Genomic DNA, 20,378 nt, shown 5'->3' with positions numbered 1-20,378 from the left:
TCCTCTAGAGACAGGTCAGTTCATTTGAGAGGACCAGCTTTGGTCTTAGCCAGACTAGGATGTCCACCTAGCAGATTGGAAGTCCTAGGAATTAGAGCAGCCCTGTAAGACCTTTTGTTGCTTAAATAAGATTTCACAATTCCATAAACTGGACATTTCTGTTACTATAAATTAAGAAGGTACAAAGCTAAACAACATGTGAACTTTATTTCAGGGAGCTAGAGAAGTAAACTCAAAAGGCTGTCGGTTTTTGGTATGCAGAACAGAGTCATGGTAGCTCTGAATCAGTTCCTCTCAAGCAGTGTTTTTCAAGTAGAGATGAGTTTGCCCCCAGGGCAATTTGGCAATATCTCGAGACATTTTTGGTTGTCAGAACTGGGGAATGCTATTGGAATCTAGTGGGCAGAAGTTAGACATGCTGTTAAACCTCCCACAGCGCACAGGACTGCCTCCTACAACAGAAAAACCTCAGTAGTGTGGACGTTTCTGCTCACTGGAATTCTTTTGATTTTGATCATTTATAGACAAAGGAATAATGTGGCTTAGGATGGGTTGTACTGGCCTGCTTACTTTTTTTTTTTTTTTAATGTTTATTTGTTTTTGAGAGAGAGAATGCAAGTGGGGGAGGGGCATAGAGAGGGGGAGACACAGAATCCAGAGCAGGCTCCAGGCTCTAAGCTGTCGGCACAGAGCCTGATGCGGGACTTGAACTCGCAAATGGTGAGATCCTGACTTGAGCCGAAATTAGATGCTTAATGACTGAGCCACCCAGGTGCCCCTGGCCTGCTTACTTTTAACCTCTACAATTGCATTAGGGCAGGTATAATCCTTAGAAAGTTGAAGATTTGGGGGCGCTCTATAGCTCAGTCAGTTAAGCGCCTGACTTTGGCTCAGGTTATGATCTCAAGGTTCATGAATTCAAGCTCCACGTCGGGCTCTGTGCTGACAGCTTGGAGCCTGGAGCCTGCTTAGAATTCTGTCTCCCTCTCTATCTGCCCCTCCCCCACTCACACTCTCTTTTTCTGAAAAATAAACAAACATTAATTAAATTAAAATTAAAGTGTTTTGTTTTTGTTTTTTAAAGAAAGTTGAAGGTTTTGGGGCACCTGGGTGGCTCAATCAGCTAAGCATCCAAATTTGGCTCAGGACATGTTTTCACAGTTTGTGAATTTGAGCCCCACTTCGGACTTGCTGTTGTCAGCACATGGCCTGCTTCAGATCCTCTGATCCCCTTTCTCTCTGCCCCTCTCCCACTCTCTCTCAAAAATAAATAAGTTAAAAAAAAAAAAAAAGTTGAAAGTTTCAAGTTAGGTGAAATGTTGCTTATTGCAGGTGATATGTTTTTGCCTAATGTGGGCAGGCACTTCTCACTGTTGTCTCTTAGAGAATTAAAACCATGGTCCATTTTAAAAGGACACCTTTAATCCTGTGAAGTAAAATGTAGTTGCAATTAACTCTAACCATATAGGAGGAGGTTCTGGAAGCCCGTAAGGGTCTCCTAAAAGTAGAAGTTAATTTGGCAGTGAGTTATGTTACAAGAGTCTCAGGCTGTGTCCTCTCAGTAATTGCCTTATCTTGGCTGTTAGTTGTAAAAGGTGAGCATCAGTGGTACCTTTAGTAACTTAGAGTTTTTGAGGACTAAATGTAAACTCCACAGAACAATAGTATCTGGGACATACAAAGACTTAGTTATTTGATGGCAGTGATAGTGATCAATACATTAGTAGTAGCAGCAAATGGCACCATTAAACCCATGGCAGTTCGTAGATAGGTTTATCTAGTATTTGGCTTCCTTCTTGGAGGTTCTGCCACCGTGACCCTTGGTTGTGATGATGACCTCTGAAGGGAGGATGTGGGGTGGGGGGGGGGGGCACATCTTTTTATTACATCCTGTGGCTTTCAAGCTCAGCCCTCTTGTTATGGTCACCTCTAGATTAAAAGTCCTTGTCCTGGGGCATCTGGCTGACTCAGTCGGTAGAGCATGTGACTCTAGATATCAGGGTTAGGAGTTTGAGCCCCATGTTGGGGGTAGAGGTTACTTAAAAATAAAATCTCTAAAAAAAAAAGTCCTCGTCCTGTTGTTTCAGCTTGCTTTGTCTATTTTGGTTAGTGGAGTGAGGATAAGTACAGCCAATCAAGGAGGAGGCTGCTGGCCTCCAGGCCTTTACAGTTAAAATTTGACATGTGGCTGGACTGATAGCACAACACTGCCTGGCATACAGGTTAACTGCTCAGTGAGTACTAGCTGTGATTATTTCAGTGTGCAAGTGTTTGGACTGGAAATGAGCTAGAAACTGCTTTAGGAGGATGGAGTGTAAGTCTTCCTCAACACTTTGTGATCTCTGTCACAGAACCCTATGAAGTAAGTGATATTCTCCCTTATAGATGAGAAGACTGAGGCCCTGCAAGCTTAAGTGACATGCTCACAGTTACCCAGGATGTGATGGCTCTGGATGTGGGTTGTACAGATGTCTGACTCTCAAAGCCATGCATGAGCACAGTTCCTTCTTTTGGACAGGGCCTGTGACTTGGTAACCAGCCCTTACCTGGTGCGCAATAAATTTAGCGAATGAAGAGTGAATTTTTGGTAACATTTCCTGTGTCCTCTAGGCTGAACATGAATGAATGAATGGATCAGTTTTGTTTGTTTTTTTAGTTAGATTAAGTGTGGGTAAAAAAAGCACTTTTGGACATGAATAGCTCACTGATCAGAGGTATCTTATTTTTCTACACTTAGCTGTATACCACAATTACTCCCTAAGACTGAGTCCAAGAATTTTTTTTAAAGCTTCCTAGATAATTCTGCAACAGCTAGGTTTGGACATTTAGCCAGAAGGCCCTTTTCCTAGGATTTGGTCAGATTTGATCTTAACCTAGCTACTTAAATCATTACAAAATGAAGTCAGGAAATCGAGAGAAAGACAAATATCATATGATTTCACTCATGTGGAGTGTAAAAAGCAAAACAAGCAAAGGGGGAAAAAGAAAGGCAAACCAAGAAACAGACTCTTAACTGTAGAGAACAAACTGATAGTTACCAGAGGGGAGGTGGGTGGGGGAGTGGGTTAAATAGGTGATGGGGATTAAGGAGGGAATTTGTGATGAGCAGTGGGTGTTTTTTGGAACTGTGGGATGACTGTATTGTATACCTAAAACTAGTGTTACACTGTATGTTAGCTAACTGGAATTTCTCTGTTTTTTTTAAAAAATTTTTTTAATGTTTATATTTCAGAAAGAAACAGTGGTGGGGGGAGGGGCAGAGAGAGAGGGAGACTCAGAATCTGAAGCAGGCTCCAGTCTCTGAGATGTCAGGACAGAACCCGACATCAAACTTGTAAGCAGTGAGATCCATGACCTGAGCCAAAGTCCTACACTTAACCGACTGAGCCACCCAGGTGGCCCCTCTTTATTTTTTAATGTGGGGCTCCACACCCAACCTGGGGCTTGAATTCACAACCCTGAAATTAAGAGTCACAAGCTCTACTGACTAAGCCTACTAGGAGCCCCTAACTAACTGGAATTTAAATAAAAACTTTAAAAAAATGAAAAGGAAAAAAGAGTAAGGACTTCTCAGATCTTGAGAAGTTACTTTTGTAAATCTCGATTTACAATAAGTGAAATTTGCATTATTCCAACCTTGCTAAGAAAAGAAGACCTTGATTCAGAGATGACAATGATTTATTTAAAAGCACAAAAGGGGGGCACCTGGGTCGCTCAGTCGGTTGAACATCCAACTTCGGCTCAGGTCATGATCCCACAGTTCGTGAGTTCGAGGGCTCTGTGCTAACAGCTGGGGGCCTGGAGCCTGCTTCAGATTCTGTGTCTCCCTCTCCATCTGCTCCTCCCCTGCTCACACGCTGTCTCTCTCTCAAAAATAAATAAAAATTAAAAGTACAAATGGAAGTTTAGAGGACACTGGGTAACATCTCACCAGATGCTTTGTACTGTTAGAATGTTAGAATGAAGGCCATAAATGGAAGGGATCCAATAAAGTCAAACAGCAGCACTAGACGTTTCACATGTACAAAATATGAACATAGGCAAGAGGTTAGTTAACCATGGCCTCTTTTCTCAAGAAACTCAGTCTTGTTTCGACATCATCATGAAAAGACTCAGCTAGCATAGCCAGAGAAAGGTACAGCAAATGTGAAGGCAAGAAGGGACACGGGAGTTCAGATGGAGGGAAGGGAATGGCTGTTCAGAATAAAGGGGACTTCCAGTTTTGGCTCTGACATGTACAGAGCTTAAAAGTTGGCACTCTTGTCCTTACAACAAATAAAAGCTGGACAAACTGAAAATCCGTGTCTTTTCCTGGACCCACCCATCAGAGAATTGAGATTGCAGGGCAAACAAACCATCACCCCAAAGTCTGGAGAGAGGGGCTCATCGAGAATTGATAGTCAAAATCTTTTCCTGCAACAGAAAGTGCTGGAGCCATAAACTGGTAGGAACGCTTACACAGTAATAATGGATTGCCAGAGGTTGAGTGTGGTCTAGCCTGAGAGTAAGAAATTCCTGGAGACTGCAGTGTTAGAGGAACTGCGTATGTTCTTGGGCTTTTTACCCCCAGATACCCACAGTGAAGATCAAGGGAGATCCCCATATGGCTCTGGCAGGGAGAGATGAGTAATCATTGTGAAATACACCCAGAACCTTCTTTATTACAAAGGCCCACTCTCCAGGGTAAAAGACTTTGCCAGAGCCCTATCCCAGTTGGGGGAAGGGCATTCTTCTCACACCAGCCCCTCCAGCCTTGCTATCTCACCTAAGAGGGAAAATATATACAGTCAACAAGGGTCAAGACCTCAAGGAAACAGACTGGGAATGCTGTAGCCAGAGAAGGGAGGGAGGGGCGGAGGGGCAGAGGGGCAAGGCTATACCACTGCAGAAATACTCGTAGAGGTCACAGGCCCACCAAAACACAGAGATTTGATCTGGACATAATAGAATGCACACAAACCCCCTTCTTTACCCCCGCACCCACAGGGCCCCAGTAGAGTCACAGTGGATTCCAGCTGAAAGATGCAAGACAGGGGCACCTGGGTGGCTCAGGCGGTTAAGCCTCTGACTCTTGGTTTCGGCCTTGGTCATGATCTCACGGCTCATGAGTTTGAGGCCTATGTCAGGCTCTGCACAGACAGCACAGATCCTGCTTAGGATTCTCTCTCTCTTCCTCTCTCTCTGCCCCTCCCCTTCTCTTTCTCCCTCTCTAAGTAAACTTCAAAAAATTTTTAAAAAAAGATTCAAGACAGACTGCAGAGGAGTAATGAGGGGAACCCAAAGTTAAGAGACAAAAGCAGACACTAGAGGAATTTGAATCCTGTGGCACTGTAACTACAGCAAACACTGAACACATTCACTCCCTAGCCAGATTACCATAAATCTTCATAGACGCCTATTTACCTCACTTTCTGTTACCCAATACAAAATGGTCTGGCTTTCAACAAAAAATTACAAGGCATGCCAAAAGGCAAGAAGAAGTCTGAAGAGAGAAAGCGGTCATCACAACCAGAGTCAGGAAGGACACAGATTTTGGAGTTATCAAGCAAGGAATTTAAAATAACCGTGATTAATGTTAAAGGTTTTAATAGAAAAAGACAACATGTAAGAACACAAGGGTAATATAATCAGAGAAATGGAAATTAAGAATCAAAAGGAAGTGCTAGAAATCAAAGTCATTGTAATAGAAATGAAGAACACCTTCCATGAGCTCCTTAGTAGGTTTAACAGTTTAGGAGGAATCCGCGAATCTGACAATAGAAAGTTCTCAAATTGGGGCATCTGGGTAGCTCAGTCAGTTGGGCATCCAACTCTTTTGACTAAGGTCATGATCTCACAGTTGGGGGATTGAGCCCCTCATTGGGCTCCATGCTGAGTGTGGAGCCTGCTTGAGATTCTCTCTCTCTCGCCCCCTCCCTCTCCCCTGCTTGTGTGCACTCTCTCTAAAATTAAAAAGAAAAGAAACCTCTCAAACAAATGCAAAGAAAAAACTAAAAAAACACCAGCAGAACTTCAAAACCCGTGGGATACTTTCATAAGGTGTAACTGGAATGCCAGAAGGGAAAGAGAACGGAGCAAAAGAAATGCTGAAATAATCATGGCTGAGAATCTTCCAAAAATTAGAGACACTGAACCACAGGTCCAGGAAGCTGAGAGGATAGATATCATGTGGGACAAACTGAAAACAAAACAACATGTAGGCATATCATTTCCTAACTGCAGAAAATGAAAGACCAACAGAGTACCTTGAGAGAAGCCAGAGTGAAAGAGTAAAGGGATCAAGAATCTCAGGCTCTTCTGACTGAACCAGCAAGGAGCCCCTGACTTGACAGTTTTTAAATGCTTTTTATCAGTAGTCTTGAGGCCAGAGGTGGTGATATTGTTTAACTTAGAGTCTGAATCTGGATGGGGAAAAAAGTTGCATCTTTATACTTCATATTCTCTCATTGGAATTTAGGATTTCTTCCATTATGAAAGTAAGAGCAAACCATAGTAGTGGTATAAGCAGAACTTGTGATTGTCACCAATTTTAAAATGCAAGTATGGGGGCGCCTGGGTGGCTCAGTTGGTTAAGCATCTGACTCTTGATCTCTGCTCAGGTCATGATTTCGCAGTTCATGGGTTCAACAACCCCACATTGGGCTCTGTGTTCATGGTGTGGAGCCTGCTTGGGATTCTGTCCTTCTCTCTGCCCCTCACCTGCTTGCGCTTTCCCTCTCAAATAAACTTTAAAAAGATGCAAGTATGAATGTCATATTTGTTGTTGCAGATCTTGAAATACACTGATCACTACTTTATTATTTTTTTAATGTTTATTTATTTTTGAGAGAGAGAGACAGAGAGACAGAGCATGAGTGGGGGAGGGGCAGAGGGAAAGGGAGACACAGAATCCAAAGCAGGCTCCAGGCTCTGGGCTGTCAGCACAGAACCCGACACGGGGCTCAAACTCACAAGCCACGAGATTGTGACCTGAGCCAAAGTCGGACGCTCAACTGGCTGAGCCACCCAGGCGCCCCACTGATCACTACTTTAAAATGATTGTCGTTATTAGACCTACCGTGGACTCTTATTTAACGTGTTAAAGGCCTGTGTATTATTTTAACACAAGTTTTAAAAAACACTTTAAGTGTATTCAACAAACTGGCTTTCTTTGGAGTCATGTGTGTTTCATCTTATACTTTTATAAACATCTGAGTCAGGATCTTTGGTACAAAAAGGGTTAGGAGCCCATGATATAACAGATTCTGAAGCCTCCTGTCACAGAGTAAGATCTGAATGTGGCCCAAGATTGGAAGACAACCAGCCTCCTATCTGTTGGGTTCTTCAGTTTCAGCCTGGGCTTTTCCCATGTATTATCTCATTTAATTCTCAAAACAGCCTATTGGGTGGGTATTCTCATTTTACTAAGAGAAGAACTGAGACAGTATAAGTTGTTTGCCTAAGGTCACACAGTCAGTAAAAAGTGAAACTGGGATACAAACCCAGGTCTTTCTAATTACAGAACCTGTGCCTGTGCGATGCTGACTCCAATGTGCACTGTACGGGCTGCTGGCAGGCCAGGCCCACGCTGAACACCTGCCGTGATAGCTGGTGCCTCCAAACTCTCGTGTGCCAGGGCCTGTGGCCTCCTGGGCATCGATGCTCCTAGCGCTCATACAGTTGCCTTGATACCCGTGTTGTTATCAGAGAGGCCTATGCAAACAGAGACTCGTTATCTGGATCTAAAGGAAAGTTAAACATTTAGGAAAACTTGGTTATAAAACTGGAATGTCCGTCCATGCTTGGTACATATAAACACTGCAGCTTTGTCCTTACTTAGCGTTCTGGGTACATTTCCTTTCCTTTCTAGCTAGATTATACTTTAATCCAGTTGTTTTCATGTTCAGTAAATCCAAACCATGTTTAACCGGTTTATTCATTGGAGAATCTCTGAGGTGAAGAAAGTTTTGTCCTTTCAAGTGAACTGGGGATTTGCTGTCTTCTTTCTGTAAAGGGATTTTCCCGAACCTGTAATCTGAACATTTTGACCTGTGGGGTTTTTCTTCCCCCCGCTATGAGCAAATTTGTGAGGCTTGACCCTTTGTGTGCTGTGGAGCCGAGACAATGCCCTTCTGTGAAGGTCTTCTCCTGAGGACGGTGGTAATTGACGTCAGGAATGTTAATCATTGGGCTGCCCCTCTTCACAGTCTGGCTGCGCCCGGCCGGCCACTGCGGCCACCCCCCACTTGCCTGGGCTGCGTGCTTCAGAATGGACCCACCGTTCTGTGACAGCATTCTGCAGACGTTTGCTCATGAGCATTTCGGGAGCTGGCAGTCGGATAAGACTGAGGTGAACTGGTCTCGCAGACAAGTCTGTGAGGGTGAAACGGCAGGTGCTCATACATATACCTTGCCCGCTGGGAGGAGGAACTGTTGGCACAACTTCCAGGGAAGGCAATTTGGCAATAACAAAACTAGAAGCCCAGCAATTCGCTTTGAGGACTGTATCTCACAGGCACACTTTTGGTTTTGAGAAAGGATATTTATACGATATGGATACTTTCTCTGATTATTAGTTGAGTATCTCTGAAAGATTATGTAAGAAACAGGTAACACTGGTCCCCTGGCTGGGGAGGAACAGACTGGGTGGCCCAAGGACAGAGGCGAGAGGACAACATGTCACTGTGTGCTCCAAAACAAAACACTTTTTATTTTGAAATAATTGAGAGGCGCCTGGGTGGCTCAGTCAGTTGAGCATCCAACTCTCGATTCAGCTCAGGTCATGATCTCAGGGTTGTGGGACTGAGCCCCTCATGGGGCTCCGTGCTGAGCATGGAGCCTGCTTAAGATTCTCTCTGTCCCTCTGCCCCTCTTCCCCAGTTCATGCACTCCCTCTCTCCCTCCCTACATCCCTCTCTTTAATTAATTAATTAGTTAATTAATTCTACAGAAAAGCTATAAAGATAATACAAAGAGTTCCCATGTGGGGCGCCTGGGTGGCTCAGTCGGTTAAGCGGCCGACTTCAGCTCAAGTCACGATCTCACATTCTGTGAGTTCGAGCCCCGCGTCAGGCTCTGGGCTGATGGCTCAGAGCCTGGAGCCTGCTTCCGGTTCTGCGTCTCCCTCGCTCTCTGCCCTTCCCCCGTTCATGCTCTGTCTCTCTCTGTCTCAAAATAAATAAACGTTAAAAAAAAAAAAAAGAGTTCCCATGTACCCCCTCACCCAGTTGACATCTCATATGACCAGGGTATTTTTCACAACACTAAGAAACCAGCACTGAGGGGCACCTGGGTGGCTCAGTCAGTTGAGCGTCTGGCTTTGACTCAGGTCATGATTTCCCAGTTCATGAATTTGAGCACCACATCGGGCTCTCCACTCTCAGCACAGAGCCCTTCGGATCCTCTAGCCCCCTCTCTCTCTGCCCCTCCCCTGCTCATATTCTCTCTCCCTCTGTCAGACATAAATAAACATAAAAAAAAAATAAATAAATAAAATAATAGACTTATAGAGTCTAGGATGTTAGAGCTGTAAGGAATCTCAGAAGCAATCCAACCCAAGCCTCTTATTTTTCAGACACAGAGAGGGACTTGTCCAGAGCCCTCCCCTAACAGCAGCCCAGAGTCCAGACCAAAAGCCAAGAGGCAGGGGCCAAGGAATAGGAGAAAGAGGATAAGCTTCAAAGTCAACCAGACTTGGGTTCAAATCTCAGCTCTGTGTCCTCGGGCTAGGTGGTAAATTTTTTGTCTGGATGTCACTCAAATGTTTTAAGATTCAGCTATGTTGTTGCATGTATCAGTAATTTGTTTTAAAGACCAAACAAACAATAGTTCTTTGAGGAAGTAGTCATGATTTCTAAGAATTTATTGAGAAAAGAAAGTGTTCTTTCATCCCTGATCTCTACTTGTACAGAAATGTGACACCACTGGCCAAACTCTCTTCCCTTCCTGGAAACACGCACATGGAATCGCCAGGCCCCTGTACCGCCCAAGGGGAAGCAGTGGGAAGGGAAACTGAGAGATGAAAGCCTTCATTCCCCTGTGAGAGGGAGTGAGAAGAAAAGTAATTTCCCAATAGAGGCACTGAGTAGATACATTCCGCAGTAAGAAGCAGGGAATTGGTCTTTTGTATGGACTGCAAAATTCAGTTTGGGAAGCTGGGGAGAGTCTGAGCTCTGGGTCAGCGCCACTGCCTGACCTTGAACATGTCACTGACCTGCCTGGGCCTCTGTGTGAAGTGACGGGGTGCACAGCCCATCTCTAAATCCTGTTGGGTTCTTGCTGTCATTTCTCTTTGCCACTCACTCACACCTCTCACAGATCTGCCTCTTCAGCTTCCACGCCCTTGTTTTCCCTGTAGGCATTAATGAGACACCATGGATAGGTAGATTTTCCCTGAACTTGCTTAGCAATTCCCAAGAAGGCAGGTACCTCCTTATACCTGCCAGAGTGCACATACCTACCTCCACAGACCCTCCAGGACCCTAGGGGACCCCACAGCCAGAACTAAGGCAGACTGTGCTCCAGCCTTGGAAATTTTATTTTTTCAATGTGTATTTATTTACTTTGAAAGAGAGGGATGGAGAGAGAGAGAATCCCAAGGAGGCTCTGTGCTGCCAGCACAGAGCCCAAGGCAGGGCTCGATCCCCAAACCACAAGATCATGACCTGAGCAGAAATCAAGAGTCAGATGCTCAACCAACTGAGCCACCCAGGTGCCCCCCAGCTTTGGAAATTCTAAATAAATTTGTTAACTGTAAAAACAAATATAAATAATGAAAAAACTACCAACACAGATATAAATACAAGAAATATGTCAAGCTATTAAAAATAATAAAACCACTTCGGGGCGCCTGGGTGGCTCAGTTGGTTGAGTGTCCGACTTTAGCTCAAGTCATGATCGCAAGCTTGTGGGTTCGAGCCCAACACCAGGCTCTGTGGAGACAGCTTGGAGCCTGGAGACTGTTCTGAGTTCTGTGTCTCCCTCTCTCTCTGCCCCTTCCCTGCTCCCGCTCTGTCTCTCTCTCTCGAAAATAAATAAACATTAAAATAATAACAAAACCACCTGATCAATTGTTTAGAAAGTAGATACAAAATAACTTACCCACAATCCCACTATTTTTGCCTATGCAAATTTTCATACACTAATACCTCCATATAATTTTGCAGATACAACAATTAATGTGGAGGGTATACTAAATGTATTTGTGTTACCTTCTAATATTGGAGATTTTTATTATTTCCATTATTATAAATAATAGTATGGTAAGCACCTCTGTGCATAAAACTCTTGCTATGTGGGGCACCTCAGAGGCTTAGTCATTTAAGCATCCAACTTTAGCTCGGGTCATGATCTCACGGTTTGTGGGTTCAAGCCTCGCATTGGGTTCTGTGCTGACATCTCAGAGCCTGAAGCCTGCTTCGGATTCTGTGTCTCCCTCTCTCTCTGCCCCTCCCCTGCACATGCTGTCTCTCAAAAATAAATGTTAAAAAAATTTTTTTTTAACTCTTGCTATATTTTAGGGGGTTTTTTGAGCTAGAGCTCCAGAAATACATCTTAAGATATGAATGAATATCTTTGGCTTGTGATACAAGTTGCTAGGTTGTTTTCACAAGAGTTATGTACTAATTCACTGATATGAGCCTTTTGTAAAAATGCCTAATTCACTGTGGCAACTTTTCCTTTGGGGAAGGGGCCTCGTTGTCGGTGTATTCTTTCAGTAGGCAGGAAGCTGGCATTCTAACTCCTCTGCTGGCTTGCTCTCTGGAAGAGAATACTACTCCCAGGCCTTAGTCAACTATTTGGGCAATACAGCCTGCTGACCTTATCCCATCTGGTGTTGACTGCTGACGTTCCTCAACTGTCATTGAGGCAGTGGTACAGAGTAGGCTGGACTGCTACCATTTTCTTTCTTCAGCAGTGTCTGAGTTTTACTTGCAGGTAAGGTGAATTAAAAAATAATAATAAGGTGAAGTGCTTTGGGACAGTGCAATATAAAGGAATCCATGAACAAACATCACACATTGGATTATGCTGAAGAGTTTGGTGGAAAACACAGGAGTCAATAATTCCTAAAGGGATTCAAGGTGACCACAGAGGTGTACTGACTGCTATTAGAGAAAGTCCCTAAGCCCTTCATGTTTTGGTCTTGACACTTGTCAAATGGATCAATGGAACCTATCTCCTCAGTATAATTAATTGACTCCATACACTCTACAGTAACACATCTCTTTATTCAACAAATGCTGACTGCTTTCAAAGTACATGGGGGACCTGGATGTCAACAGTCTAGCAGGGACTGAAGGTATGTCGGTACATAACAACTCAAGGCCGAAATCAATGCCTAAAGATATCTACACCCTCCGGAATCAGATTCCAATCTTGTTTCAAACATACCTACCATCAGCCCCTACCAACATATCCTCAACCTCTGAAGCTTCGACCTAAATATGACACTCCAACAGGCATTTGCACATGCCGTTCCAGCTAAACTGCTGAACCCAACTGGTCAGAACCTGGTTCACCCCTGCTCATCATTCAAAAGTCAGCATAACTGCCACCAGCTCAGCGAAGGCTTACTGCGTGTCCCAGGGTAGAGGTAAGATTCTTCTGCTCTCATGTCCCCTTAGCAAAGTGTCCCTGTCTCCATTTATGATGGCCCTCATCACTGCACTGTAATTTGTGTAACAGTCTCCCTTGCTAAACTGTGAATGAGCTTATTGAAGGCTTTATCATTCCTGTGTCCTGACCGTGGAGCTCAGTCCCGGTACACAGAGGGCCCTTGATGAGCTTTACCAGGTGAAGAAATGAGTGAATTATGAATATCGTAACCCATGGGGTTATGGCATCTCATTCCCTTACCCCAGTCAAAATTCTTATTTTGGATTATGGTGCTGGAAAGCCAGAATTGGACAAGAGTTTGCATATCTCTCTATTTTCACCCATTTCACAGTTCAAATGATTCACCAGCTCTTTAGAGTTAATGGAGGAGGATTCAAATGAAACTCTCACTATAATTTGGGGCACCTGGGTGGTTCAGTAGGTTAAGCATCCAACTCTTGATTTCGGCTCAGGTCATGATCTCACGGTTCGGGAGTTTGAGCCCTGAGTCAGGCTCAAACTAAGCATGGAGCCTGCTTAAGATTCTCTCTCCCTCTCCCTCTGCCCCTCCCCTGCTCTCTCTCTCTCAATAAATAAATAACTCCCCTACAATTCAAATTGCATAAATATGCAATTTCTTTAGTTTTTCTACAATTCAACTGGTCTTCACAAACACACATCTGCTGTTTAGAGATAAACATTAACGTTGCATCTTATCTTGTGAGGGTGATTTAAATAGCCCTTTATGTAGTTTGCAGTCTCCCAGAGAGTGACCCCTTGTCTGTGCTTTTCTCCCCAAAAAGGTGCCCCCATATAATGGGGACTAGTGACACAGAAGTGTGCTTCTAGTTGTAGGAAGAGCTGAGGTCCTCAGGCACAGCGCTTCCAGCCCACTGGACTCTAGAAACGTCTCTGCTGAGGGGCTGTCCACCAGGAGGTATTTGCGCTGAGTATTGCAGCAGCTGTTAAGTTGTGGTCTGGGCTCCAGGTTTGGTCCGAGCCTGTGGCAGTCCCTGGACAACAGGGCTCCACTTTAGCTCTTGTGACTCCTAGACCTCTGCCAAATTCTCCAGACAGTCGTCGACCCAGGAATCCACACCTACCCTCTGCTGACCAGTCTGTCACCTTGCCCGTCGGTGGCCAGCCCCTAGTTCTTGAGTCAGCTTCCACATAACAAGAGAATGGAGAGAAACGGAAACCTTAGGACCTCACTTTTCTTTCCCCATGTTGTAGCCACGTTGCTATGGCTCACCCCAAGAGTATTGTGGAAGCAGCCTCAGAGTACTGTGGGTCACCACAATCCAGGTTTAGAAGCAGAAAGCTCCTTCCCTGGAAGTTATCCTAACTTCCCCATGCCCCTCCCCCACACCGGGGGAAAGGTCCCGAAGTTGGGAGCGCCTGGGTAGCTCAGTCCCTTGAGGGTCCAACTTCAGCTCAGGTCATTACCTTATGGTTCACGAATTCCAGCTCCGCATCAAGTTCGCTGCTGTCAGCGTCAAGCCCAGCCGGCTCAGGATCCCCTGTCCCCGTGTCTGCCTCGCCCCCGCGTTTGTGAGCAAGCTCGGGGCACACGCATGCGCATACTTGCTCTCTCGCGCGCGCGCCCGCCCGCACGCGCTGTCTCTTTCGCTCAAAAATAAAGTTGTTTTTTTTTTGTTTGTTTTGTTTTGTTTTTTTTTTTTTAAAGTTTGGGGCCCCTGAGTGCCTCAGTCAGACTGAAGTGTTGGACTTCAGCTCAGGTCATCATCTCCGTGTTCATGAGTTCGAGCCCCGCATCGGGCTCTGTGCTGACAGCTCAGAGCCTGGAGCCTGCTTCGGATTCTTTGTCTCCCTCTCCCTCTGCCCCTCCCTGGTTCATGCTGTCTCTCTCTGTCACTCAAAAATAAATAAGTGTAAAAAAAAAAAAAAAAGTCTGGAAGTTGGGACACAGACATGAGCCTTGTTTCCTCCACTTGACCCTGTTTTTCCTTCTTCCCACCATACTCAAGAAGTAGGAAGGAAGGAGCTTTTCTTTTACTTCCTCCCTTTACTTCGACCATCAAGCAGCACACCTCTTGGCTGCACTGTCATAGGCCAAAGCAGAATTTTCTCTTCACTACAGAACTCTGTGAACTCTAGGCTCCCACTTTGAAAAAGCAGAGAATGAAGTATTTGGAAAACTCAAAATAATAGCCTGGCTTGTAATGTTACATTATTGTTTAAACCTGTTTTTCAGATCAGAGGTGGGATCTTCACCCTCCTCCCCTTTCATTCCCTTTTATAGCAAATCCCAGTATTTCTCTCAGCCAAATGGATGGACATCTCAGCCACACAAAGGCAAGGGCAAAATGTTCAGAAAGGGATGCAAACAATATATTAAATCATTTTCAAAATGCTTCAAATATACAGGTACATCCATAAGAACCAGAAAAAATAGGCAAACATGGAAATAGTTGTGTTAAGGAGGTGGAATTATAGATGATTTTTCCCCTCCAGATTTTCCTATTTTTATCTAATAAAAGAAAGTCACTTTTAATGTTGTACTAATGTTTTATTTAAAATAAAAATAACTCCCCTATCACCTCTGGTCCACGAGTCACCCACCATGTATATATGAGATAATCCATTAGGCACTGTGTGTTCTAGAAACTGAATGAGCTAAGTCAACCCTCCCAGGAGGGGGAACTCAGCTACTGTCCCAAGGTCACTGTGATCGCAAGCTCCCTGCACACAGGAGGAAGCCTGGAGGTACTGTGGGCTGGGGAAGGAAGCACAGGGTGTGCACTGCTCCAGGCTTAGCTGTTGTTTATAGGGTTCTGAAGTATCTCTGAACAACACGATTGGGGAGGAGTGTTACTCTCTTAGGACTGACACCCTGGACCCCCCTTCTGAACTGCAGATAATCTGGACCCACTGCCCCTTCCTGACAAGACTCTGAGTTGCCCAGTGTCTAAAGAATCCATTGCTCTTTCCTATTCCCAAGTTCTGCAGAGTTTGGGGTGGGCAAGGGGTAGCCTGAAGTGCAGTTGCCAAGAACTGGTTTCCTCCTTTTGACATTTAGGGCTGCTGAAGCTGGGAGCTCGCTGGCCCCTGAGAAAGGAGGCCACAAAGGGCTTATGGACTAAGTACAAGGGGGCACAGCCCCTCCCTGTGCACCAGGCCCTCCCCTCCTTCAGCCTCCCCACAGCCCCTGGATGCTCTGCTCCGAATCACAGGCCGCTGCCAATTACAAAAGGACTCTTAACTCTGTTTCGCAGCCCCTTGATTGATAGCACTGGTGAGTGAAATTATAAGCCTTAATGATCACATTAATTTCTGGGGAAAGGGAAGCGGTCAGAAGAGGTTCTCAATCATAAGCGCCACAATCAGCTGGGTGAGTTCAATGACAGGCCAGAGCAGAGAAAGAGGGGAAAGAATTAACTTTTTTAAAGGTCATCAGTGAGTAGTGGGAGAGTAACCAGACATGAGAGATGAGGGGCGCAGAGGATCCTGGAGTCAGAACGTGAACCCCCTTCCCAGGGCTCCTGACCAAAGGCTGGCATCAGTGCTTCTCATCCTTGGCCTTACACTGGAATCCTCGGGAAGCCTTCAAAGGCTGATGCCTGGGCCCTGCCCCAGAGATTCTGCTACAGTTGCACTTGGAATGTAGCTTGGGCACTGACAGCTGTGAGAGCTGCCCACATGATTCTAGAAGCAGCCAAGGTTGAGAACGACTTGTCTAAATGAAAGGGTTTGGGGGCAAGTAGTCAGGATTGAGCACATTTGGAAATCCACTTAATCTGATCGGTTCTTGCCACCAAGGAGAATTTCTTCTGCTGCTCTCTTGGCCCCACGTGAAGAGTGAGAGTAAGAAGGGAAATTAGGCATCACTGCACCCAGTGCTCCTTTGTTCAGATGAAAACACTGAGGTACACTGAGGTTAGCTGACTCACCCAAGATCACGTTGTCCATCCTGGAACCCCAGCCTCTTCATCCTAGCCAGTGCCCCTTCCACAAGGCTCATTGCTGGGCCAGTGCAAAGAAGATGCCCTAGAAGGGCGTCTGAGTGGCTCAGTTGGTAAAGTGGTGGACTCTTGGTTTCAGCTCAGGTCATGATCTCATGGTTTGTGGGATCCAGCCCCACATCAGGCTCTGCACTGACAGCGTGGAACCTGCTTGGGATTCTCTCTCCCCTTCTCTCTCTGCCCCTCCCCTGCTCATGCGTGCACATACTCTTTCTCTCTCAAAATCAATAAATAAACTTAAAAACAAGAAAAAGAAGATGCTCTGAATGACACTCGATGGGGCAGGAGCTGGGGGCTGTTCTCCAGCCTTCATGGTGGAGAAGCCGAGGCCTCTGCAGGCCCTCGCTCAGTGGCCGGGACATACTAATTGACGGATGCTATAGATTACAGGGCCAAGACAGATAAGGACACCTGGCTCCCCCGAGGAGGAAACCTAGGACCTTGGCTTCCTCAAAGCACTCACCCTACTCACAGTTTCCCAACAGAGCACTGCAACACTGGGGTATGTCAGGAAGCTCCCTGGGCTATGTGGCAACATCCTGGTTACCCCACTGGGGAGTCTGCTGTCTGCACATTGCTGAGGAACCCCACTCAGAGGCGGCCGAAAGCTCTGATGACCCTCCCTAATGGTCTCTATACAGGTCAGGGATAATCAGAGCAAAAAGCCACTCCACATTCCAAAAGAGGAGTCACAAATTTAAAAAGATGATTTTAAAATACAGATGACATAAAATAAACCATTAGTCATTCATGGTAAAGGCACTGGAGTTAATCAAACTGAGTTATTGTTCTTCAATTTCCCCGAGTGATTATAAAAAATGTTCTTGTAAAATGAGTGGCTTGAGATTCTTAGAACAGCATCGCAGCAGCAGAAAGTGTTTGCCAAGCTGCTTCTACATAATCATATATCAAAAAACAAAAACAAAAACATTGTCATTTATCTACTTTCTCTCAACCTTCCTCGAAACATGGGTATGCTCAGAAGTCTGCAGAAGGGGCCCGGACTGGAAAAACTGGGGGAGTCAAGCTCTACCATGGGTACAGGGTGAGATCTACTTCACGAGCCCAGTAAGCAGAGGCATATTCATAATAGAAACACAGGCATTCTCTGTATTTTTCTAACAGCTTCTGAAGTGTTCATCAAGACTGTGTCTGATTAAGTACTTTTAAATTCTGAGCAATGAAATGGGCCCTCTCAGACCCTCTTGGCAGAAGCGCAAATTGATACGACCCTTTTGGAGAGCCATTTGGTTGTATGTATCAAAATTAAAAATGCATATAATCTTTGACTCAGAAATACCACTTCTAAGAATTTATCCTACAGAAATACCCCCACGTTCATGGAAGTGTACATAGAAAGATGGTTCTTTGCAGTCTAATTTATTACAGTGAAAAACTGTGAGTAACTCAAAGTCCACCAGTAAGGAATTAGTTGAATAAACTGTAGTTAATCCATAAAATGGAATACTAGGCAGATGTTTAAAAAAAAAAATGAAGTAGAGCCATATGTACCACTGGAAGGGACAGCCATACACACAAATATAATCTACAGAAAAAATAGAGGGTTTCCATTTTTATTTAATTTTTTTAATGTTTATTTTTGAGAGACAGAGAGAGAGAGAGAGACAAGAGTGTGAGCAGTGGAGGGTAAGAGAGAGAGAGAGAGACACAGAATCTGAAGCAGGCTCCAGGCTCTGAGCTGTCAGCCCAGAGCCCGATGTGGGGCTTGAACTCATGAACCGTGAGATCATGACATGAGTCGAAGTCAGACACTCAACTGACTGAGCCACCCAGGTGCCCCTAGCGTTTCCATTTTTATAAGGATTAAGGACAGCAACCACAGTGCACACCTCTGGTCAAGGGGTTCAGTTCTTGGGCTCCTAAATTGGACTAAAAATCCCTAAACTATAAGTGAAATATTTTAGGGTCCTTAATTCAGTTTGTAAGTTAACCTCCTGTTCTTTCTCTTCCCCAGTATCAAAGGCCAACTACAAATGATTCAAACACAGATGTAAGACCCCCTCACCTAATTGTCACAACATGTAAATAATACTTTTGAAAAGCAGCCCTCCCCGATTGAGAAAAACCATTTGTTAAAGGAGCACGGAAGATTGGTTTTGGGCTGCAGTAATCACTTGCCTAGGTCCATCTTCTCTTGTTTGTATATTCAAATTGCATATATTGGAATGGTAGGACTTAAATCTGTATATTCAGAGACTACCGTGTCACATCCCCCACAACTCTGCCGCCGACACCAGCCATAGAGGATATCTGCCTTAAAATCCATGCAAGCACTGAGGTTCTTAAAGTACCCAAACTGCATCCAGTAGAGATCCTAAGTCCCCAAAGAGAGTGCTATGAGGTTTTTAATTCTGGGCTTTTTCAAATCTTGAAAGCCAGCTTTGATTCTTGCCTATAATGGTGGAGATGCCCAAAACAAAGGCGGTGGGAATCCCAGTGGGAATCTATTCTGTGGCATGTCCCAGGAAACTTACTCCTTTTTAACTTCACTAAGGATATTTTCAGTGGATTAAGATAGATTATATGATTGTGACAGATTTTATTGTAGGTCAGCGATACCCTTCCATCCCCCTCCTCCACAAGAGGAGTATACATCCCTGCCCACAGGAAGTTGGGTTTGGCCACATGTGTCTGGCTTGGGCCAGTGGAAAGCGAAAGAATGTGACATGAGCAGCAGCTTCAGACGCGTCTGCGTGGTTTGATTCCGCATCTTGCACTTCTGCATTCTGCCATGCGAAGAAGCTGCTTCGGGCAAGCAGCTAGTCCAGAATGAGGAAACACTGGAGCACACTTGAACCCAAACTCCAGCCTGGAACCAGGCCCGGCCGAGCCCCCAGGGACGGGCAGCCTCCCGTGAGCAAGAAATACAAGTCTGCTATCATAGGCTCTGAGGGCTATTTGCTATTTAGTATTATTGAAGCAAAACTTGACTAATACATGGATGGATAGCCTCAGAGCCATTGCTCAGCTTTACCAGATCTTGTTATTGATCTCATATTTGTTTCTGATTCGCTTTTGTCTTATGAAACAAGCCACTTCAGAAACATTTTTGAACCTTTTTGGTGCCTTTCACTAATCTCATACATTCCCAAAGGTAACCACTATTGTGCAGTTCGTGTGTATCCCACTCGTGTTCGTTTTAAATATTTGTGATATATTTATATACCCATAAACATAATCTGGTATTGTTCTGTAGGTTGTAAAACTTTACATAAACACTCAGCTGTATGTATCTTTTGTGATTCACTTTCCACCCACCCCCACACTGCATTTCACAACACGTACCCATGTCGAATACATTGACTCTAGTCTATTCACTTTAACGAGGGTAATACTGTATACACCCGTGGACATTTTCGTTGTCAAACATGAACAGTGTTGCAAGGAACATTCCTGCACACATCTTTGAGTACCTTGCTTTTCTTTAATGCAACTTCTCCTCTCTGTGGACTCAGCAGAGGAGTGCGTGCCTGACTGAACTTCCACACGTGCAATCCCTAAGGTCAACTTAGCCAAGATTTGCTAGTACCTCTCCTCCAGACTGTTGCTGGAGCTGCTGCCCAGAAGGAGCCCAAAGTGCCCATGGCATTGGGCACCTGGGATTTCCACCCCTGGCCTCTGGTGGTGCGGCCAGTGCCCTGAGATTTGCTGGGAACATCTGAACGCACTTTCTACTGCTCCTTCCACATCTTACTCACCAATGTAGATCGTCACACTTTATCTTTTTGATCACTAAATGATTTCAAGCTCCTGGTCAGGACTGAAATGTTGGCAAGAGAGAGGAGCGAGTGAATGAAG

Source organism: Panthera tigris, chromosome B2, assembly GCF_018350195.1.
Source record: "Panthera tigris isolate Pti1 chromosome B2, P.tigris_Pti1_mat1.1, whole genome shotgun sequence".
NCBI classification, from domain to species: domain Eukaryota; kingdom Metazoa; phylum Chordata; class Mammalia; order Carnivora; family Felidae; genus Panthera; species Panthera tigris.
The sequence above is the reverse complement of the archived record's forward strand: the minus strand, read 5'-3'. Positions refer to the sequence as shown.